A 24,959-nucleotide genomic window follows, 5' to 3' on the forward strand; every position below is an offset into this window, starting at 1 on the left:
GCTCTATAAATGGGGAAACTACATCTCTCCCAGCACCTTTTAAAAGAAAGTACCAGACACTGTGTTCTTGTGAGGTATTGCTGCCAGTCCATTAAGCAGCTACTGAAGATGCCCACGAGATCAAGGTCTTCACATGCTTAGGCACAGAACTCCATCTGCATCTAGTTTTGTGAGCCAAGGTGAGAGCTGCACAACCTCATGGAGACAAAAAGCACCACTGTCCACACTCAGAGAAGGAAAACTTTGTATTGAGGATAATGCCAAGAGTTGAAACTGTTGCTTGATAATCAGTATCAGTAAACTACAAGTATTTTGGTCAGCTGGTCTGTTATAAAGTCAAGGCTGAGACTCTTGAGCACAGCAAGCTGGAGAAACACGTACTTGCCCTAGCTGCACAGCGCTGTCCTAAAAGAAATAAACAGCAGTTTCATTTACCAATCTTTGCGTGATCAGGTCAGCTGGCAGCTGAACCTGGAATCTGCCAAACTTGCTTTCACCAGAGTACTTTTTACTCCCAGCATTATATTTAATATATTTTAGAAGCATAAAGATAAAGTAATGTTCACTGCATTTTGTTCGGCCATTTCAGGATTCCCCACCACTCAAACAGCAGCAGCAGCATTTTAATGACTGGGAAACTGCAGCATTGCCGTAAGAGAAAATTGTAATGCAGCAAATCACTACTTCTGTGGGTTTCCTTCACTGTAACTCTGGTCTTCTAAATGTGCTCCAGTGCCAGTACAGATTTCTTTAAAATACAGCTTCTAGCAGAGATTAATTAAAAAAAAAAAAAAAAGGCTTGAGAACTTCTTATTCAAGTTCTATAGTTACAACACCTGGGAAAAATCTAACCAAAAGTATAATTCCCAAATAGCTCCCACTGCCATCTGATGATGATTTCTTTCTTTACTTCCTTCTTTTTAACTAAAATGCCTTTGCATTTTAAAATAGCCACATGTTCACTGTTCCCTCCTGCCAAAGACGCCTTCTGGGTGGCAGTTAAATGTATAATTGAGATCTTCAAGACATTAGAAGGCAAATTCAGTGTCTTTTTGAATGGCTGCAGGGAATGAGATAACGCAAATCAATTTTATGCCAAGACACACTTTTGCACGCATACGTTCAATGTGCATCGCACGACCCCTCGTAAGGCTGAGGGGCTTCTTCCACAAATAATGCTTCCAACGTTTTCAGAGAAGGGATTTTCAAAGCATTAAGATGAAGTTCACAACTGTAATGTAGATGAGATCATCAGTCAAATGTTAAGATTTTAAACTTTTTACTGATGGTAGATATTTGAGGCTAGATTTGTAGACAGCCATGTTGGTCCACAGAAGACCTGACTTTCTCCTCTCATTCTGTTCACTAGTCATTAGTGGAGCTGGACTGACTGTTCTTTGAGACTCATTCCCCCATTTATAACTTAAGGCTTCTCGCAGGAGACTGTCAGGAAACACTTCATCCATATTGCTACCTTCTTACAGTTGATATTCTCGTTTATTCATCAGCGCCTTAGTTCACCGCTCGCACAGAGGAACAGATTATTTAGTCACTCCCCACTGCTCAGAGAAGAGTCATTGATAAAACTGTGTCTCACTAGCAGTGACAAAGCTAAAAATTCAAGGTGCTGCTTCCAGCTTTGTGAGAGCACTGCAGAATTGCAAAAACCAACAATCCTGCTGATTATCGCTTCTTCTTATCACTAAATGCCTAAAATGTTTCCAAAGACAGCATCAAGTCACTACAGCTCTTTTCATCTCCTTATCTTCACAGCCATACAAACAACCCATGATTCTGGATTTGAAATTAAGTTCAGCAGACAGTAAGTGGTGTCTTTCATCTGGCTGACCCAGTAAAACCACAGCAAGTCTCCTGCTTCCCACGCTTAGCTGTCTTCCGATTCCTCCTCCTCCTCCTCCCATCAAGTGGACACCACTACTCTGAAGATCCCCAGCCATTTTAATCTCCTTGTTTTTCTCGAATATTTCTCCATTCATATTGCCCCACTTCCTTAGTGATTACAAGACTAAAGCAGCACATAAGAAAAAATCAGATAAGAAAATTCATGGAACTGAGCTAAGCCACTTCAATACTATTTTTACATGGACTCTTCTCTGCGGGAGGGATTTTTTTTTTAAGAAGAAAAGACGGGTAGAGAAATAATATAAACAATCAGATTTTGGAAAGCTTCCAAGAGCAGAAATGTCAGGAGAACTACTGCAGATGTAGTAGCCTGTGCATTTCAATCACAAATACAAATAATGGCTACAAAATCCATTTAAGCCAGCTGCACACAACACTCCGATAAGAAATCAGTTCCCTTTTGTTTCTTAGGCCTTTACTCTGGCAGCAGTTTGAAATTATCACCCCCCAACAGAGTCCTTCCCTCAGGAGGGCAAGGCTCTATCATGAAAGATGTGCTCTACAGAGCTGGGACATCCCTGCCTTGCCGTTTCAACTTCTCTCCCTCTTGCTCTAGCAGACTCTTCTCCCACCGCGAAGGCCCATTCTGGGATTCCCATGCCTTCTGCATCCTCATTTCCTCCCCTCTCCTCTTCCTTTCCCCCTCCTTTTTTATTCCTCCTCTTGGGGGGCAATGAACTGCATGACACGGATACCCATTTAGTCTCTCTTGAGACTTAGGGCTCCTCTTTTTCCTCTAGGAGAGTTTTTCTGGTTGAACCCCTGACAGTCTATATTAAAGTACCCCCACCTGCATCTGCTTTGTTCTGCTGGAGCACTGGGAGGAAAAGAGAAACAGAGGGTCATCAGCATGGAAGGCAAAGCAGGACCCAATGGACAGATTAAACCTTTCTGGAGACTGAGGTATTATACACACACACACACAAAGAAAGAGATTATTGATGTCTGTATGCTATAGTTTCTGATGTATGACCACCTTATTCAGGCTACCTGAAAAATTAGGACAGAGAAAAACAAGTCTGTATGGAACAGACTTTCCATTGCCATTTTAAAGACTTACAATTATACAGGGAAATCCTGAAAGTGAACGATTGTTGTACAGTAACAGTAACAGAATACAAGAGACACAATTAATAAGGCAATGACCTCTCACTCCTCCCATCTCCATCCCCAGATTTCCTAAGGGTGGATCCAAAGAAACATCCCCATGATTTCAGCCTGGAAGATGCTGTGCTTGATGCTGGACCAATGCTCACTGAAATATATCAGTCCCACAAGCCCTCACCACAGACATACCCCTGGGTTCTCCAGATACCCGAAGAGGTCAACATAGACACCTGGCTGCATATAGCATCTTACACGATCATTGCTTATTTGGGTTTTTTTTGTTGTTTTTTTTTTTCCCCCACAAATGGCTTTAAAACAAGAAGTATCCCCTCTGTTAATGTAATAATGTGCATGTGTCTTTATAAGCCAACTGGAATTTTTTTACTCATTAGCCTGCTTATGAGAAAATGAGAGAGCTTTAAAACCAAGGCATAAAGTTAGAAGCACCTTTGTCAGTCAGGATGATGTCAGCAGTCTTAAAGCAAAAAGCCCACTCCATTCAGAAACTGTGGGTACTTTCAGATACCATAGACCAAAAGGAAAAGCTGTTTTTAACATATTCCTGTACTCAGCAAAACAAGGCCTGAATTAAGAAATGACACCACCTTTCAAAAATCATTTATTCGCAGAGTCACTCTAATCCCAGCAACCCTCGGCGAAAGCGGTCTGTTTTCTAAGTCACTTTCTCGGCAGCTACTGGCCGTGACACTGATGTCGGCCATCTCTCAGGTCAGTGCTTGTCTCTTGTAATCAGAGTTTATCTCTTGTCACTCCAGAATTACTGGCACCTTCACAACTGCCAAATCATGAGAGTATTTATTCGGCACTATGTTCTAAAGTGCCTGCTTGCTATAAAACTGTATGTTTTAGGAATGGGTATCAATTCAGCTCTGAAATTAATAAAAAAGAAGTCTGAACATTTCCTTCTCCAGGTGTAAGTCTCTTGACCTTCCTCTGCCCTGTGAACCAAGACTGTCAAAGAGGCCATGTTGCCACTGCCGTAGCCAACTCCCTTCATCAAAGCTGTTAAGCTAGTCAAGGAACTACATCAAGGGTTTGATTTTGTTTTCTTTCACCCCTAGTTACTCTGTGGAAGAGGAACGCCCTAAGTAACTGCTTTTCCCTACCCCTCATCCCATCTTCTCTCCCTTCTACCAAATAAGCCACACAGGACAGGCTGGAATTAGAGCTCATGGAGCCAGTTGCCTTCCCTCACCACAAGCCTTCTCACTTCTACTTCACTGACTCATCCAGGGCAATCACATAAATAGGAATTCTCCAGCTTTTCTGCGAGTCCCATTTTCTTTTTCATGCTCTTTGTTTTCACCAGCAGTTGTTGAGTGTGCTAGCTAGCTCATAGAGCCAGCTTGACACATGAGATGTGAGAAGACAGCGAGCCACAAAACTTATCAGCAACAACAGTCTTGTGAAACTGCAGTTTGAAAGAAAACTTGCAAAAGAGATCACTGCCATATAGACCTCAGGAATCACTTTGCAGTTTTAGAGAACAATAGGGTTTTAACCTGTTGGAAATTGGGGAACGGCAATATGTCTCTTTTTCTGATCATAGGTAGGTTAGAAACATTGAAGGTCAGTTCTGAAAGGAGGCATACATCCCTAATTTCCCAGAAGAAAACCAGTTTGAGAAATAAACAACTTCGTTCATTGACGTGAACTATAAATAGTACAGGGAGGCAAAGCAATACTAGGGCTGTTAGTGAGCCTTTCTGAAGTTCAGAAAGCAGGTGGCTAAAAGTGACATTTGGTAACAGATAGGCAATTTATTCCCATTTAGCTGTCATTTACAGGAAGAGGGAATATAGAAGTATGAACTAATTTGGTTATTTACCCCATAAAATGATCTATCATTGACAACACCTAAACTTGTTATGTTTAACATCATGTAAGAGTGATCCATTCTTGTGACAACTGTCTTTTAAAACAAAGCTTCCCCCCCCCCAAAAAAAAAAAAGACAGAGAGCATTTATGTTTCTATTTGATTCCCAGCTCCTGTAATAAAATCAATGTTCCAAAGGCCATAACAGTAAAATTCAGTGATGATTTTAATCGTTTTGGCCTCTTACCTGCATCTTGAAACAAAGGTTTCAGTTGGGAACAGGCTGACTCCTAGTCTAAATTTTCCTTCCACAAATGGCATCTAAGGGACATATATTGTATTTCATCAGACTTTTAAAAGGTGGAGTGTAAATGTAGGAGCTGATGTCACCAACGACCTTAGGTTTCACCATTTTTCTTTACTAAAACAGCACTGATCATTAAGTTCACCTTCAAAACAAACCAAAACACATTATGCAGCCCATGATGTTAACATCTATGCTATTATAAAAGATTACTAATGCAGTTTTGTTCTTCTCTAATGGTTTCTTTCTTCCTGTCCTTTCAAGGAGAATACATGGACAGCCTTGTAACTAATACAGGCCCTGTCCATTGCTCTTCTTCACTTCCACCTCAAAATCCATCAAATCAAATTTCTTCTCCTTGCAATTTATGAAACAGAAGTGCATCATTAGAAAGGCTTATTTCCTAAAGTAAGTGGGTTGCTAACATCCTTCTTTGTATTACACAAAGGACTTCACAAAAAAAAGTACCCAAATAAGAAATAGCTATCAAAACAAACAAACAAAAAGATTAGAACAATCATGCTATAATTTTTTCACCTTGGTATTTTCTAAGAAGCTATATGTACAGCACCGCCTGCAAATCCAACACTAAATTGCTTGGTGTCCTCTCTAGGAAAAAGGTCTCATTGCAATTTCTCTTGTTCTCTCATAATGTAAAAGGTACAGGAGGGTATAGCGATTAAAGCGCATGGTCATAACTGAAATAATACACTCAGGCAGAAATTAATGTCTAGAACAGTGGAGCAGAAGAATTTCCTTTCTCTGTAAAATTTACTGATGAATGCAGACACATCAGCAAACTGATAGAGCAATCACCTCTCTCCAGTAGCTTAGGCAGTGCTTAAATTCAGCTTCCTACTAGGGAACTTGTTGGATCACTGGTCAAAATCCTCCCAGCTGAAAAGCTACAGGTTCACTTCTCCATGCTTGCCACTAATCCTTCACAACATCTCCCTGATACCCTTCACCCACCAAGGGGGTGGAACACCTTTCTCTGAAACATGCAGCAAGCTCACTGTGCTCAATTCCAGATGTTCCAGCTGCAGGAATTTGTGTGCTAGGAAATTAGATAGCATTTTAAGAGTTAAGAAGCACAAATAAGCAAATAAGAGGAAAAGGGATGTGCTGTGATATTCATGGCATGGGCACTCCGATTAATTTTGTCTTAGCAACAGTTTAAGCATCAACCTATCAGGAAAATGAGTGTACATACTGTATCCACAGTGCTTTGGGAAGCAAAGCTTTGTCAAGTACACCAGCTCGGTAGGTATTTTCCAGCTTCAGTAGATAAAAAGTGGTTACACAGTGAAGTACAATATTTCTTTTCTCACTATTTACATCAACATGTTTCCTGTGCATTCTGGAGGAACGTTTAGAATCAGACCACTGAAAAAGTACAAGTTGTCTCTGTTTTCTGTTCTCTGCAGCACAAATGTTTCTCTTCAGCAGATTTCTCTGCTTTGAAAGGCAATGCAATCAGATGCTGAGCAGTAAAATGGAATTAACATTTCAGGCCATGAATTGCACTGTGCACAGGAGCTCAGAGTGAAACAACCATATTCCTATTTAGAGAAACATCATGATGTTCAAAAGCACTCAACACACAGAAACACCTACTGAAATTAGAGCTACTTAGTGCTTAGAACCAAAGCTAAGTAATAGTTAATTTTGAATTTTCACATTGAGTGAGGAGTCTAATTTCAGCATCCAAGATGTTTAATCCAGTATTAACCTCCAAACTTTGGGATTCGAGTTTGGTTTGCTCATAAACAGCGTGAATGACTTCACCCCCATCTTTACCAGGCAGTTGCTCGTTCCTCCATCTGTGTGGTGCAGCACGCTGGGCAGGCTTCTGGCCTAACGTAGCAGGGCTCCTGAAAATCAGAAATAAACCAGGCAGAGTGCAGGAGGGTTCCTGTGCAAAACCTGCCTGCACTGCACACCTACGGCATCTGCCAGTGCCATTCATCTTCCACAGTCATAATCACCGTCAAACACAAAGGGAGAAAACTAAGGACAAAACAGAAACCACCAGCCATGCAAGGTGAAGGCAGCTAACTGCGACACTGAGCAGTTCTGGACAGTGACACCCACAGCAATTACAAAACCAACTGTCTTTCTCTGACTGAAGCCTAATGGCTGATACGACAAATTCGTTTCTATTGCCATAAATCTATGACATTAAATACGGACCCCTAGCCATGGAATGTGTGGTCTATCTAATTAACACAAATTGAGCCAGGAGTCCAGGACACAGAGATGAAGGCTGGCATGTGGTACACGGGCATATGGTTCCTGAGCTTCCTTTGGAAGACCAGGTCGCTCCGCACTCCCCACCAAGCCACATTAGTAGCAAAGCTGAGTTGTGACAAGTCTATTTATTAGTAAATCACTGCTACTGAGAAGCTGCCACCATGTCTGCACAGCCATTTTCACAAAGCTTGTATTTCCTGCCTCTATTCTTTAACCTTCTCTCTTCCTGCGTTCATAGCCTCATATTTCACGCACAGCATCCCAAAACAGCACCAGCTCCTTAGAGTGTCCTCTAAAGCTTCATGTCATGGAAACCACCCACAGCTGAAAGGTATCTTGGCATACCAAAGCCTTCAGCCTGTCCACTCCATGGATCCAGAAAGTAAGACCCTACAGCGTGACCCAAGCTGATCCCTTCTTCCTCAGGGCCATATTTCATTCCCAGTGCTCATTGCTTCACCTCAACTCACTTCTTTGTTAACTGGAAGCGGTATCTGCGTATACCAGAGGAATTGTTACCTGTATCCCCACCTCCAGCTCCCCAGAACACCCGCCTCCAAAAGGACAAGTAGGAATCAGCCAAAAGGGGACCACGCATGTCAGCATGGAGGAGGAATCAGCTACTATGAAATCTCTGGAGCTTCCACCACTGCTCCTGAGGAAAGGCAGGAGTGATACCCTGCTAACACTGCATCCTCAAAAGCCTCTGAGAAGAGAGCGAATACCATGCAGCTCCTCCTGCCAGTAGATCTGACCTTTCATTCCTTTGAGTGGACAGGGATACCACAGAAGTATACACATCCTTCTCCCTATGATGGTCAACATACATCTATTATGTATAAAGAGTTGCTTTCCTCACATGTTCAGTACCTATGTATCCTCTTCTGCCTTGCAGGACAAGTATTCGAGATTAGCAAAGCCTGACTGGCAGTGGTTAAGGCCTAAATATACCTCAAATCATGTATCTCAGTTGATATATTTTCCAAACCCTTACTGAAAAGGAAATTTTTTTTAAAAAAGCATCACTACTTTTAATGCCAACTTTTTCTTTCTTTTTCTAAAGATGACTGTAAAAGAATTAGTCCTAAATTACAGCAGCGATCTCCCATCTTAAATAAGTTGTTTAAGAAACCATGACTTGCAGGAATAAAGAAAGGTGCTAGGAAAATCCAGAAATTAAGGTCTTGATGTGGCAAAAAAAGGCACAAGTATGCTTGCGAACTCATCAGGGGATGATGACATGAAGACCACTTTCACTCAGTTCAGGATACAATCTACTTTGACCGAACATACATTAAGGCCAAATTCTTGTAACAGTGTAAAAAGAAGCAGAACCATTTTCCTGATCCAGCACAACACTCACCAGGCTGGGACCGAGGCTTGCATTTCTGTAGGCACACAAAAAAACAGCAGGTGCTAACAGAGATTGTGGCACACTTCCCCTGCCACCATGACCTTCTCCGACCAAGGCTGGACTCTGCAGGCAACCTCCCTACTCCACTCTGCCAGGAATTCGAGACTGACACGTAACTGGAGGCAAATTCACAGATTTCAAGATTTTAAGCCCTACCTGAGCCCCGTCTGAGCCCTATACCAACTGGTTTAACAGCCCTTTACCTATTCACTGTATTGCCTACTGAGGAGAATGAGAATCAGGCCCATTGCTTCCAGACATTGGGTTCCTGGTACCTGGCAGAGCTATGCCAGAGAAATAAAGCTTGGCCATAGGTAGGAATGTTAATGTTTAACTTTCTAAAACAAAAATAAACATTTTGTCAGCCTCTCATTGAATTTGCTTAAAGAACTGTCTATAACTCCATATATCTACTGCGCATAAATCTTCCATAGTGGAGAAGCAAAGTAAGGCAAGTAATAAAATACCCGCCTTTGTAAACTGAGGCATAAAATGAAATATTAGCTGAGGAAAGCTCTGAACAACTGAGGGTTATTTATTTATTCACCACCTTGTAATGTGTGGAGGGTGATGTGGCCATTCATTCTATAGCACCACCCAGTATAATGTGTCCCTCACTAGCTCGTCACATTATTTAGAAGAACTCTAAAGATTTCACAATTCTAAATTTAAAACTAACATTTGCATAGTAAGGACACATCTGTGTGCAATGGGCAAACTTCGATTTCCTTTAGGCTAACTGGTCCCCTCTGCCCACCTGCACGTTCTCCCAGGTCAATTAGTTGACAGAAGATATACTTTTGGTGAAGAATATTATCTGACATGTACTGTAAATTCTCAAAACAGTTAATGCTACACCTTCACATCATGTGAACATGACTTCTGTATTCCACTGCAACTGTGAGCAGAAGCTATGTGCAGTTGAATGTAAGGTTATGAGAAATTAATCCTTCCGATCTCACATTTTCCATCGTTTTTTCCACTAAATTTTTTCTTTCCTTCTTGCTTTTAAAGTTGGTCTTGATTTTTTGCACAAGTTTTAAATGATCACAAGTATTGTACTGGTCCTCAACGAATAATACATTTTGGCTCCTGTGCATTAGCACTTTCTTCAGTCTCTGTCTTTTTTCTTCCTATGTATCCTACAGCTTACTTCTTCATAACTTTTGTCTTTGTTCTTCCTATTCTTGCGTCTCATTTATTTTATCGCATTATTTCTTTCCATTTTCATTTTTCAGCAGACTGCAAAAAAAAAGTTTGCAAGAACTTTAGTTTTACAATGTACTAATGCTATTTTAGGGATGCTTTAGAAAAAACTCTGAACTGAAGAAATTTTTTGTGAACCTCTGTTCTCTCTGCGGGAACATTTTTATGTCCTGTCATCATAATGTCGCATAATCAGCAGTCAGAGAACATCACGTGGACATGGATGAATTCTGCCTGCAGCGGTGGGCTGCATGGAGGGCTTGGACTGACGTTACAGCACTCGTCACATGTCTTTGCTATCTGACAGTCTAGAAGAATCTTGTGGGAAATTCACTTTCCCACAGAAACAGGGTATCGTTAATATCAGAATGGGAACATTTCTTAAAGAAAAATTTGGAGAAGGCTCATATAAAAGAATAACATATCCAGATGAAGATGTTTTTCTTCTGATTCTGCTGCATTACTATGGCAAAGCCTTCCTCTCCATGGCATATATGGACAGCTTGCCTCCCAATTTACTCCATTCCAAATGAACTAGTAACACAAACCAGAACTGGACCTGGCAGCCTATTAACACAGCACCCAGGCAAAAGCTTAAAATGTCAACTATATTCAGCAGTGGAGGGAGCACGGGCTTTTCACAGAAACAACCCTGTTGGAAAAGATTTAAGGAAACCTACCAGAAGAGCAAGGAAGATCTTTGTCTACAGTCTAATTGGCTTAATTACACTACTGTAGGGCTGCTTTATCCTGCTGACCTGCAGGGGATCAGACATGTAAGAATATGCCACTGCCCATCATGGTCTTCGGTGCATCAGAGCATAACTGTCCTCTCACTGCTGAGTAGGACAAGACCCATAACATAGCTTGGGAAAGAGATGGTGTATACATGCTCCTTTACCTGCTGCTCAAACAGCAGCAGCCAGCATTGTCTCTGTTCACAGCATTCACCCTCCATGAACCCCCGACAGGCATAATTTCTTCTGAAATCCAAGAGAAATGTATCTTAAAAGCTCAAATTACCTAAGAGAGAAATCTCTGTATTACACAAATAGGTCTGGATTCATCCTGCCTAACTGAAAATGGAAATGTCATCCCACAGACCCCACATTTACGGAAAAAAAAAAGAGACCTCCAGACTGCAATTCAGGTCTCAGGAAAGCTGAGTCACTCCCTGGAGATGATTCTTTCTCCCTCTGGGGACTATAGAAGGAGCCTAGGGCAACTCAGCACAGAGTTATGCAGGATGGACTCGAGTGTGACTGTTTACAGTAACTGTGAGTGACCATATTTAACTCTATCAAGTGTTATGAACTCCCTTCTGGAGAAATGAATAATAATGAAAAATACAGCCAGGTAATCTAAATCTAGTTACTTCATTGCTAATGAATAGAAAGTTAAGTTTTAAAAGAATTCCTTAATATTCTTTCTCTTCCTTTTGTAGTTGAAACAAAAATATAGAGCAATACATTACTGTGGCAAATACAGCAATAGAGAATAAAACACAGAACACATTTAAACATAGAAAAGCAAAAGCCATGAAGGAGTACAACTAAACGGTTACAATGAATTCACACATGGCCTTCAAAATGGATGCTGATTCAGCTAATATATAATGTTCTCAAGAAAAGGCAAAGTGATAGTTGCATCACGTTGTCCAAGCTACAGCTAGTTGGAATATTTTTTGATAGAAATGGAAGATCTCTGCTCATATTCTTTCTAAAGTCTCCACAATCCCTGACAGCCTCGCCAATCCCTACCTGGCGTCCAGTACTTAGAAGGTGCAGTGTTAAATTCCGTCTCAGAAAAGGCTTGCCTCATCTTCATAAACAACTGGGCTAAAAAGTGCATTTACAGGCATTCAAGAATAATCCCTTTATTAAATGTATGACCTGATTCAAAGTCAGTCTATCTGTTTCTTTCCATTTCAGTGGACCAGGATTGTGTGGTACAACTTACCTTCAGGACGTGAAAAAAATACATGGCCATACTAATAATACTAATAACGTTAATAATAAAATGACAATCCTAATGGCACTGAACACAACTTTGTCATTTTTTCCTTTTTTATAGGATGATTACACATGGTAGAGTAAAATAACAAGAAAGTGTGTTCCTTTCTAACAAATATAGTCTTTTTTTTCTCTTTACCCATCCGCTCTAAAAATCATTTCTCTGGATTTTGCCATTCTAAAGTTAGGGCAAGACAAATGCATTATTTTCAGAATGTCTTACACAAGTCCAAAAGCTGGTGGTTCTCACATATAAGAGATGAGTAAATGAAAAAGATTGTATTCATTTGACAGTTTGTCACTGGAATAGAAACTAGCAAGAGTTATACAGCTAACAGAAACTAGGCATTAAGAGTCCAGTGACAGTCAGAAATCATTGGAAAAGCCTGAATTTCTTATTTTTAGAAGTTAATAACAAATACTTCCCATTTTCTTTAACAATTACCACAGTGTGAGATTTGCTTTTGCTATATATATTATTTTCATCAATTCTAATGCAAACCACAACAAAGACTGCAAAAAAGTGATTAGTCTGGGAGAAAACAGCCTGTTTTAGCAAAAGCCACGATAATTTTGACTTCAGTGGAAACTGTCCTATAGTTCCTTTCCATCTCTTGAGGGACTCTGGGAACTCTGAACATTGAAAAGGCTGTAAATACTAAATAGATACATATATTTAGACTTTCCTAATATGAAGTAAGCAAGTGTACTTTAAAATACAATCTGGCTTTCCATTTGCAAACAGAGACACAAAGCAAGATTCCAGTCCAGCCATTTAGAATAAAGGCAATAAAGGCAACACATGATGGGGCATATTCTCGGAACTGAACAAACTTTTCATCTCACTATTTTTCAGAGATACTGGGTAGAACAAACAAACAAGAACCTTAATTTTACCAGCTTCTATTAACTCTCTAGACTTCATAGCTTGAAAGTCAAATAAAAGTAAGTTTTACCTCCTCTCAATAAAAATGTGCAACAAGCAGGCCTATTCTGGTATCTTTGCATTTCAAGACTTAGCAGTTTTGGCACCTACAGCATCTTCCATTCTCTACAACACATCTGGGCTCTTCCAGAAGCTATCATACCAGTTTAAGAGTAACTTGAAACATATGGCTACTATGAGAGAAAAATAAGTGTAATGCTTTGGTTTTCTTGCTACTTCATTCCTGGGAGTCCAGCATTCACTGTGGCAATATTCCACACCAGAGCACTACTTAATCTGAAAAATTGTTTCCTGTTTTGTGTAATTCCTAACTTTTTTTCTGCTGCTTTCATCCTGGATCCTTAAGGCTGTATAAGAACCTGTTGGGATGAGTAAGAGAGGCTGAAGGCACCCCCAGCTTAATGCATTTCACAAGGCAAAAATCGTAAATGCTGAAATAACATCCCTCCTTCAAAATCCTACCAGACTTCTTGTCACAATTCACATACCATTGACAGGTCTAACTGTGAGCAAGGGTCAAATTTAGACCCAAACTTTAAATAAATTCTGCATAAGTAAAAAGGGCTACCTGCACAGACACCATTGGCAATTGAAGGTGACAAATTAGCTCTGCAAAAAGAAGTAGCTTGAGGTCAGAATCTTATCACTGTAAAAATAATCATCACAGTTCTGCTTTTCAACAGAAAAATTGCCATTTCTATGCCTATTCCTTGTCAAGATAGATTTTATATTTTAAAAAATCATACAAATGTCAACACAAACCTTCTAACTCTGTGACGTTTAAGTTGGATATTTCCCTTTCCAGTCAGTGTCACGTTTTCTTTTTTTAAGAGCAAAAGGAGGCAAGTTGATTTCAAATGGAGCATCACTGGAAGCAAAGTATTTTGAAGTCTGAAATATAACTTAAAGGTATAGTGAGGCACCAACACAAGCTGGTATGTTGCATCAGTAAATTATTTTTATTATGTTTAAAATACTTGGAAACAGTAAAAAATATTTAGCAAGGAAATGCATCTTAATTGCAGGTATTATAGAGTGTATAGGTGTAAGGAAGATGGATATGTAAAAATCCACTGATAACTGACTTTTTGTAATGGCAGACAGTAACAAATACTGGAAAAGCAAGTGTGAAGAACTGCAAAGATGCAGATTGCTGTGGTAGTTGATACTGCCTGGCAGCCAAGCACCCACCCAGCTGCTCGCTCCCTTCGTCCCCAGAGGAACACGGGAGAAAATAGGAAGAATGAGAATGAGTAAACCTGCAGGTAAAAATAAAGACAGTGAAATCACTTACCAAGTACTGTTGCAGGCAAAACAGCCTCAATTTGGGGATACTTACTTTATTGTCATTTAGCATAAATATTTAATTCATGATTCACATATTGGGAAACAAACAAAAAAGAAAAATATTTATACACTTAGGGAAAAAAACCCTCTCTCTCTTCCCAGCCTCAACTTCATTCCAGACCCCTCTCCTTCCCCCTTCCTGGTCTCCACTCCCCCTGTTATCACTGCAGGTTACACCCAGTCCCTTTGGTGAGGTGATGGGCGATGCAGGAGGGGTCAGAGCATAGCATTTTGTCTCAGCCGCTCTCTGCTTCTCACTCTTCTCTTCTGCTGCTTCTTCCTTCTTATTTGCTTCTTCTGCTCCAGCATGGTCATCCACAAACCACAGTCCCTTCAGGCATGCACCTGCTCTAGCATGGGCTCATCTATGGGCCACAGTTCCTTTGCTGTGAAGCACCTCCTTCTGCTCCGGCCTTGTTCTTCCCTTTGGTTTCTCTGTCTTCCTTCTCTCCATATTTTTGCCCTTTCTCAAATATGTTTTCGCAGAGGTACCACCAGGTTGGCTGATGGGTTCAGCTGTGTCCTGCAGTAGGTCCGTTGCGGTGCTGGCTGGGACCTGCTGTGTCAAGCACAGGGCAGCCCCTGGCCTCCTCTCACAGAGGCCATCCCTGAAGCTCCCCTCTACCAAAACCTTGGCATGGACACCCGAGACAATTGCTAAGTGTCAGAAACAGACCAATGATTTAAAACATTTGGAATAAGGCTCTTGTAATTGTAAATAGGAAGCATGGAGGGTAGTTTTAAAATACATGCTGCATTCTCAACAATGTAAAATATTTACCTGAGCAAAAACAATGCAATAGAAAGCTCTTATAAGAAGTAATAAAACCAGTTAAATGAGAAAAATAAGATAAAACTGCATTTCCTAGGATTTCTCAAATTAAGCACTGATGTGAGACATACACAAACCTGCAGTTTGGCACAGTCTTATTCCCCACCACCTACTGTCAGTGGCAATACTTTTCAAAAAGGGCAAAACTGGATCTTCAGTATTTAAAGAAAGGCAGTGGTGGTAAGCTTGCACTGGCAGCGCCACACCTATTAAAGAAAAAAATACTCACAAAATTTAGCATCCAATAGACTCGGGAATATTTCCAAAAAGGAAGTTATTAATCTGCAACCAATTGCTTATGACTGGAGTAGTATAATCTTAAAACATCTGGATTTCTCAGAAAGCATTGATGAATCTAGAATTGCTTATTGTATTGATGTTTATCAGGAGAAAAATCAGTATTTTTCTCTGAAAATAAGGTTTCTAAAAGTTTTTCCACTTTGATTTCTACTGACAAAATTTGTTAAAAAAAAAGAGATGTTACATAATTTGTTATTCCATCATTAAAACCTTCCCATACAGTGCTATTTCTTAGCTTTATCTTTATACTTGTTTTTTTTAATACATAGTCAGTAGCAGAAAAAGAACTCTGGACAAATGTAGTTGATGGTTTTGGTCATCTGTTTCTGAGGATCTGTTTAGCAAAACTGTAAAGTTTTGAGAAATAGCTTCTAAAAAAAAAGTTTTCCCAGCCAGGGCTCCTTTCCCCCCCTCCCTATTTCAATTTTATCTTGCAGCTTCCAATTCCTATGATCACCTAGAAGGGGAGGTAAAGCCCCACAAAGCTTTTGTTACATGTCTCTGCACATCACAGGGTGGATTGGCCACAAACCTTTAGGCTCCCTGGGTTACTTCTTTCAGACAGCTTATTTTACTGGCTTCTTGTGGAGTTCAAAACCTACATGAGCCACTGCCACACACAGTATTTGCATACACCAAGTGGTGGTGTTTTGGAGAAGATCAAAGGATGGCAAAATGCACTGACTTTGAAACTCTTCTTGATATTTATTGCAAATAAAGCAAAGCACAATTGTGGTAAACTTTTCCTTCAATAACCTAATCATCCGATAAATCTGATACAGTCAAGCTATATTCTGTTTGACAGTATTTGACATGAGCTATCAAAAGCTTGAAAGCAAATGTGAAAACAACCCAAAGTATTGTTTGAAAATGGCAATGGAAGAGTTCAGGTATTGAACCAGAGCTACTTCATCTAGCAATAAAGCAAGCTCTAGAGGATTTCAGTGGTCAGGTGATTCACATTCTTACAAACTTGCAAATAATCTCTCCCATAAAAACAAAGCCTTAATAACATAGCTGCTGCTTATCTTTCCCACACACACCTCAATCTAACAATTCATCTCAAACCTGAATTAGATGTTAATAACACACTACTGCAGAACACAAATCGGTAACATGTTTTGGATATCAATCAGAATGCTCTTAGACCCAGTACATCCCTCCACCCAAAGTGTGCTTCAACAGTGCACAATTTTCTACACGTTTTCCCAAAGGCCAGAGTGCCTCAGGGCAGCTGTGGGAGAGGAGACAGAGGCAGAGGCAGATCCACCACCACTTGGCACTGCACGTCCAACCAGACAACTCAGGGAAGGCCCTTCAAGGGCCTTTCAAGCTAACAAAGGTTCAAGTTCTGATCAGAGACATACTGGGGATATGCTGGCAGGCTACAACATACATTACAGCATGTTCCTAGCTCTTTGTTCCTCAGCATCAGTGGCTCCTTCTCTGCCTGGCTTGACTAATAACAAGATACCAAACATACTTAAAAAACGCTGCAGCACAGCTGGACTGAGCAGTATGTTTAAGAACAATGATCTGATCCCAATTTCTCACCGTGTTCAGTGGTAGGCTCTCAGAGTCTGTTTCATTACCTATTGTCAGTGACTTCAAAACTGAAGAGCAGTTGATATGAACACACGCCTTACATGCAGAGTTATAACTTCAAGAACAAGTGGCATCAGTGCTTGTTCTAGATAGGAAAATGACACCATGAAGGTACCACAGTGTTGATCAACCTTAACCTCAGTGACACAAACAAGGCTATAAAACATGTGCAGCGACAAGAGCATGTGTCCAGAGAGCTCAGTGATACATTATGCCAGCCAGAACCAGGCAGATCTGCAAAATTCTAGCTTCTTTCCAGTGACAGGAGGGCTTAAGGTCTTATCTCTGAGATAACTCCTCTCAAACTTTCCTCTGCTAGGAGGTCAGCTCTACCACAAGTCCCAGCTGGGAGTGCAACAAGGTCATCAGCTACTTCCTAAAGGCCACATCAAATAATGAGCTCAGCCCAGCCCTACTTATTCAAGGTACGTGCATCTTTGTTACGACAACCGGTTCACACATACGTGTGCTTCAAACACCAAAGAATGTAAAATGCATCTAGAGCACACACATATGCAAGCTTGGCTTTGCTGAGGTAGAGAATGACAGCATAAATCTAAAAACTTTTTCAGCTTCTCTTTGAAGAGAAATTTCCTTTCTTGGCTAGCAGTATTTATTTAGTGCAGAAGAGTCACTGAGTTTAAAAGCAGGATGACTCATACTTGTTTAGAGGTTTATAAATTACCTACAGTTAAGGAAGATGTTAGGAAGAAATGTCAGGAAGGTTTAAATACTGTTCTTTGAAGGTGCAGTGAAGTGATAGCTAATGTATTAGTTTCTGAGAGCAGCTAGTTGAGCATTAAAATCAAAGTGACTTGGCTTTTCCCTTCATCATTTTATCAGTGTACACCACTCGCTAACAAAGATCTTTTAAATATAAAGCAGAGAGTTTTATAAAGCACTGTTTAAACAAATAGAAAACCCGATATGGATTGTCTTGACATTACAGCCTCAAAACTGGCACCTCAGCACTGCCATTTTACAGCAAAGACACATAACTATGGCTGACAGGACTATGGGATTGACGTAATTATGCCCAAATTACACAGAGGAAGGTTTTTTCTTAGTCCCGTCAGTATAATTAGAGGAGCACAATTTATCTACCACACATAGTGATACATTCATTAATGTCTTTGGTTCCTCTGCTTAACCTGCTTCGGTACCAAGGGCAGAAGAAGACAGTTGTATCATACCATCCACTACCAGCTACTCCTGGTCTCTGGTCTGTACTCAGCATGGTCCCAACTATCCACAGAAGATAAGGCAGACAGATAATTTTTTATGCCACATGGAAGTGGGTAGTTCTTTTTACTCACTGGATGGTCTCGTTGAGGCTTACTTCTTATGCCCTAGAAAAGGAGGCAAAGCAAAGCAAATGCATAGCACACCCCAAGATAAATCTCCTCTCCCCCGTCCTTCATAAAAGCTGAGTAAAGGTAAAGTAATCAGAGGATAATTAGTTACAATTTGCACAATTTTGTCACTATAAGTAAAAGAACTTTTTTTCAAGATTAAAGGGACTAGAAAGCACTATGTAAAACCTTTCTTGACTTTTTCTTCTCAGGGGAATTTTTGCAAAGCTTTCTTACAGTACTTCATGCAAGGATCTGATTACGTATTTTAATTTATTTTCTCTGTAATTAGTCTAAAAAGCTGGGTCATATGAATATTTAAGCTACTTTAATTTGAGCAAATCTTCTACAGAGATACATAATATATGAGTTGGAATTTGGGGCACTGAACTCAGTATGCCCACTGGTTTAAACAGGACTAAATAACCTTGGAGGATGGGCAACTGCAAACCAGGTGCTGGTCCTCTGCACCTCAAAGCAACCAAGAATGCATGCATTTGCTTAAATTCATAAAAGGTCTAAAGAGCACATTCTCAGCATAGCAATCTATGTCATGCATAAGGATATGCTCAAATGTTCACCTATCAAGCAGCAGCAACTATTTAAGGGCATTGCTCCTCTGCTGCTGAGAAGTGGTAATCCACCACAGAGCTCTCATAATCTGGGTTAAACTAATTTGTCTTCCTTTCCACTGCAACAGACCACGAATACTCACATCTTTCAGTCGAGGGGACAGCAATATCTTGAACTACTTTGTCTCATAAGGAAACAATTTTCTAAGAGGGAGCCTTCCTGGCTGTATACCAACCTAGCTGGTAGTTGATAGTTGGTCATTACGTAGTGCCCACCGTACAATGAGCTGGCCACCTCCTTTAACTTCCACTTGAATCGTCTGCCCCAGGACCAAAATAAAAATTTGCAAGACTGATTAGCCTTCCTAAACACCATGCCAGCGGTGGAGATGGCAGAGGCACACACTCCTGCAACAGTGATTTTATTTAGGATCGAGAGACAAGGTTAAGAATTTTCTCTGATTCACCATCATGGAGAATTACACAGAGAAATCATTTTGCTTTGCTCTGAATTCCAGACAGTACGCTGAAAAGCTGCATTATAACTGATATACCTACCTCTTAAAAAAGAAATACCTGTGATGGGAGTGTTTGCTTGTTGCAAAGCATAGTCAGGAGGAGTCAGGATTGCCTCAGGGGTTTTAGATTTTATTTTTTTTTTCTTCTCAACTTAGAGTATTTCATTACTACAGCAAGATGACTGGTGTTAATATCCTAAAAGTTTACAATCTTCTGTTACTGTGTTTGGAGCAAGAGATGATTATATTACTGGCAAGTTCAAGAAATCTTTTCCTTTAGGAAGATTGACCTGAAATATTTGCCATATATTTTCCCTTGATCATCTTACAGTGTCATCACTGTGGACTAGTGTATTATGCTAACTGTTTTACTACACTTCTTGTTCTACTTTAATAGAATACACTAGTCTAACACTGTATTAATGCACTAGTTGGTTTGGTATTTTAAAATTTTAATCTTTAAAAGATGATCAAAACCACATGTTCAAAAATGTTGCAAACCTAGAATCTGACAGCAAGTCTTACTACCCCAAAATTTCTCAACCTAACATTCTTTTAAATGGAACTGTTTATTCCACAAATCTACTGACATCTGAAACCAAGGGATTTCAAATCAAGTGTCCATTTTAATAAATGGACACCAATCTGTCAGTACTATTGGCAACTATCAAAAATAAAGGATTTGTATATGCTAAGATGAGCTTAAGTCAGATGATGGCTGACTGAAAAAGCAATGCTAGAAAGATAAAAACAGAAGAAAACTGGAGGAAGGTTTTTGCACCTGTGATAGAAGAGGGACAATTAATTGCAACCTGTTACTACTAGCAGAAATGTGGATGAATCTGGAGAGCTGACAAAATCTAATCCAAAATGAAATCTAATCGAAAATGAAAATCTAAACTAAAAAGGAAAATATAAACCAGGGCTAGCAATATTTTACATTTAAATAATACCCCAGTCTTTGCATTTCTATTGATACCTATGCTTACCTTATCTGTAACAGAAGTATGAACATAATACTGATACTGTTATTAAATTCTTTACTGATACTGTTATTAAATTCTTTGCTTATATCTGTATTTTCCAGAACTGTGCTTTAAGCAATATTGCAGAGAAGTATTTTTCCTTCACACCCAGCCATAAGCTGAGGCTCTTGTAGCTTGGACAAACTAGTTAATTTGCTGGAGCACACCTCATTATAGTCAGCCCTTCTCTAATTAGGTCAGCTGTCAAGTCCTCCATCCATGCTTACTTTAGGTTTCTCATGAATTATGACAGGTATTTTTCTTCCCACACAAGAAGTCCCGTGACATGTCTTTTTTCCTCTGTTAGGCACGGAGGGGGTTCATGCCCTATCACAGATGTGCTGCAACTAACACACACATATCTGTTCCTTAACATTTTTTTCAATACAATATGTATCAGATTTTATAAAAATCAGCTCCAATCTGCCTTTTAGAGAGCCTCATCATCAGTAAAGGTTTTTACCATCTTTGCTGTAAGGCAAGGAAGAAATATCCCCACCTTACACTTCGAAGCTGAGATCCAAGACAGATTTAGGCCTAAAATGCAATATGGATAAAGCCTTTACTCGAGCCCGTTCCTGTCTGACATCCAAACTACACAGATCCAGTCAAGCTTGTGCACGGCTGTGGGCTCTGTGTGAGCTTCAGAAGAGCAGCGGGAGCTGATCTGAGCAGCAGGCTCATGCACAGCTGCAGATCATAGAATCATAGACTCATAGAATCATTTAGGTTGGAAAAGACCCTTAAGATCATCAAGTCCAACTGTTAACCTAGCACTGCCAAGCCCACCACTAAACCATGTCCTCAAGCACCACGTCCACCTGACTTTTCAGTACCTCCAGGGATGGGGACTCAACCACTTCCCTGGGCAGCCTGTTCCAATGCCTGACAAGTCTTTCAGTGAAGAATTTTTTCCTAATATCCAATCTAAACCTCCCCTGGCACAACTTGAGCCCATCTCCTCCCCATTTCCTATCACTTGTTACTTGGGAGAAGAGACCAACACTCATCTCGCTACAGCCTCCTTTCAGGTAGTTGTAGAAAGCAATAAGGTCTCCCCTCAGCCTCCTCCTCTCCAGGCTAAACAAGCCCAGTTCCCTCCATAAGACTTGTGAATAAGCAGAGCCTGGCCAGGACCACCTCTGCTCAGCCAAGTTTTTAACATACAGGCAATACTCTTCTGTGGTGACAATGTGATATGGGAGACACTCAACAGACAGGATGGAAAGACTTCTTCCAACATCACAGGCTTGAACGCTATGTGCGATTTGCAGATATTTCTCCTGAAGACTGCATTTACACAGAGTACAGAACAGGGAGCATGCTGCTTTGCAGGCCATCTCCTGATGGCATAGATAAGTGGCAGAGACAACCTAAATGAATAGAGATCGTGGAAAAAAGTCTATGGATAAGCCAGGAGGTGAAGCAAGGTCAAGCACTTCTCCCATTTTGCCTCAATTCAACCTTTGTATCTTGCTGGATCACAAGATGTTTCCTTCCTCCCCCCTCCTTCCGGACACTCAAGGAACTCTTAATTACAGCACCTGTGGAAAAGAAGTTTACCACAGCCTTTCTTGCACAGAGCTGGAAGTTCGTACTTTGTTTTGTTTGGTGAGAGACTTCTTCAGTCTATGCAAAGCACAGACATGTAGATCAGTTTGCATATTTCTCTGTCTACAATCAGCAGACTGTCTCACACGAACATGCTACTCACCATCACAAGTCTACGGCTGGCTATAAAAAGCTTAGCGAGGCACTGACGGCAGGCAGGCAGCATTCCTGCAGCACATTCTGGCGACCGTGAAGCAGATGTGGCTTCAGAAAACGTGCTGCCTGCATTAGGTCCTGAGCTTTGGGGAGCTTCATATCTCAGGGAGCACATGGAATAAGAATGAATTAATTTCTCATTAAAAGTTTTAAATGACAAAACACATTGTGCTCACTCTCCTAATGCAGCTGGGAATTTATCCTTGTCTCCAAGCTGTAGTTTTCCTTCTTGTTAATGTTCTGTGCTGATTTCACATAGTCATGCATTTGGTAAAGTCAGCTTTGTCCAGAAGGATGAATCCAGAACAATAAAATAGGTGTCCAGCTTCTAAATACTGTTGTATCTGCCCCGTTTCACCTTCTGCTCAGCTACCAGTTGAGTTCACATAGTCCATTTCTCAATTACTAAGTGGGGCTCAGGCTTTCTAATGTTTTCCAAGACTTGTAATGTCTTATTTAAGCACTTTGTAACACTGGTGGAAAGAAAACAAAGTAACTGGACACAGAGTGAGAAGCCTCATGTGCGACACTGATACTGCAACACAGGGTCAGGCCAGGAGGATGGAGGACACAGGAACAGGAACCATCGTACACTATTTGGGTGTCCACATTTGGCACAATGCTCGCTTCACCCATGGGCCTCGCGGCTCAGAGTCTTCAAGTTCACCAATTTTCTGTGCTACTTCTGTACAGACTTTCTACAAAGAATATGCCCCCATCAAAAGCACTGAGTGACTGTTTCATGTTTAAGCCCCACTGTGACCCCTTTGAGAGAAATAACTGAATGTGTTTATGTTTTTTCATGTTGGATGCACGGGTTTGGGATTAGTATAAAAACCTGCCTCTGTTATTACAAAGCCACTTGAAATTGTCCTTATATACAAACAAGGCATGCAGGCAAAATACAGCAGAATTTTCCAATACTTTCTTTGGGCACTAACATACCAACTCTTACACTTGCAATAATCAATCTCTTACTATAAATTAGGCAGAATAAGGAAAAAAAGATCCAACTTGACCTGATTCTAGCTTTCCTTCTTTTCTTCTTGTAGTTCAATTCAGTAATTAAATGTAGTTAAAATAAAGAAAAGCATGGAAGACGGTCATGGAAATTTTCATAGCCCAACACTGCAGAACAGCTACAAAGGCAAAGGTTCACAGCACTACTAAGAACTGAAAATTAAAGGTACTTGTGCTGAAACGTCATGTTATTCTATTAATCTGAATGTGTATGAACAAAAGTAATACAAAAGCTATTGAGATAAATGAACTAAGTGAAATTTTACAAAAAGGTCATTACATAAATTGTAATACACATACCGTCTTTAAAGTAATAAATGAAAAAACCCTTAACAACTAAGTATTTCTGAGCTTTTAACTCTCCCAAGGGCCTGATCCAAAACCTACTGACATTCAGCTCCCTTGACCACAGCTGATTTAAACGGTCTGACCCAGAGAGCTGCTTGGGCTAGATCCTCTCTGACACACCAAGGGAAACGCCCCATTGGAAATCAAAAGGGTAAGAGTCATCTCACTTTTGTCTTGGCCCTCTTCTGCAGTTGTGCAACCAAAGTCTTGGGCAGTTCTGGTTTAGAAATAATGCTATTTTAAAAACATTTCTTCACTCGTAGTGTTTTCTGTAATTTTGAAAAAACTTTGATTAAAAAACAAAACGAAAAACATTTTATCACAGAGGAGATACCAGTTTAGAATAGCAATGTTTTCAGTGCCTCAACAGAAGAGCAAAAATATGCTATAAAAACAATCCTTCAGAAGCATAAGATGTTCTTTTACATTTTAATACACTTTTCAGTACCAGCATTTTCCTTCTCTCCACATTAAATCAGAGGCTAACTGGCATTAGTAACTTCAGAAAGAGCAGTTCCTTCAATTCCCGTGATACCTGGCACGTGGTGAACACTGGTAATTTCAAACATTTACAAGAGCACATTATACCTGCTTTACTGCTTGCTACTCTCTCTGTGGGATATAATTTTCGAAGACAACACATTAAAAAGTTTAGGAAACAAGATGCAGAACAAAAGTAAATTCTAGCATTATGAAACCACATGAATAATTATCAAACCTGATGTAAACTATATTACAGAAAGCTACTGTAAATCTCCTTAAAATGATCTCAAATCATTCTAAAGGATCTATGCCTTACTTGATTGCAAACTAAACACAAAGCAACTACACATAAAAGCTCTTGGATACTCCGCATATGCCCACAGTTTCCTGAATACCAGAAATCCTGAATTTGATGCAAGTTTCGTAACAGCACAGTTACACATCTTGCTGCCATGAATTATGCAAACTCTGCAACATATGGCACACATATTGCTGTGAGAGAGGGGAGCATGTGCAATTTAGACTGTCCACTCGCAAAATGTTTAAATACATTGACATCTTCAACAGAATTGGTATTTCCAAACATTAATATTGAACGGCCCTGTAATTGACAGTTTGTTATTCTACACATCCAACAGCATGCAAATAGGTATTTGTTATTACACTTATATTTTTGATCAAGCATTTGCAGCTAAGCAGTCAAACCTCCAACAGCATTTATAATGGCTACAAAAATGCCCGTCTTATCCTCCATAAGTCACTGTAAATCCGGGTGTCAAAGAGAGCCA

General features: G+C 40.2%; 1 protein-coding gene across 5 annotated transcripts in view; it reads right to left on the reverse strand.

Moving 5' to 3' along the window:
- The window catches only part of OXR1 (oxidation resistance 1), a 301,246-nt gene that overhangs the window by 167,535 nt on the left and 108,752 nt on the right, over positions 1–24,959 (reverse strand). The gene's annotated exons all lie outside the window — the stretch shown is intronic.

Source organism: Nipponia nippon, unplaced genomic scaffold, assembly GCF_047370975.1.
Source record: "Nipponia nippon isolate SJK-2023a ecotype South Korea unplaced genomic scaffold, ASM4737097v1 scaffold_1, whole genome shotgun sequence".
In the NCBI taxonomy this organism is placed as follows: domain Eukaryota; kingdom Metazoa; phylum Chordata; class Aves; order Pelecaniformes; family Threskiornithidae; genus Nipponia; species Nipponia nippon.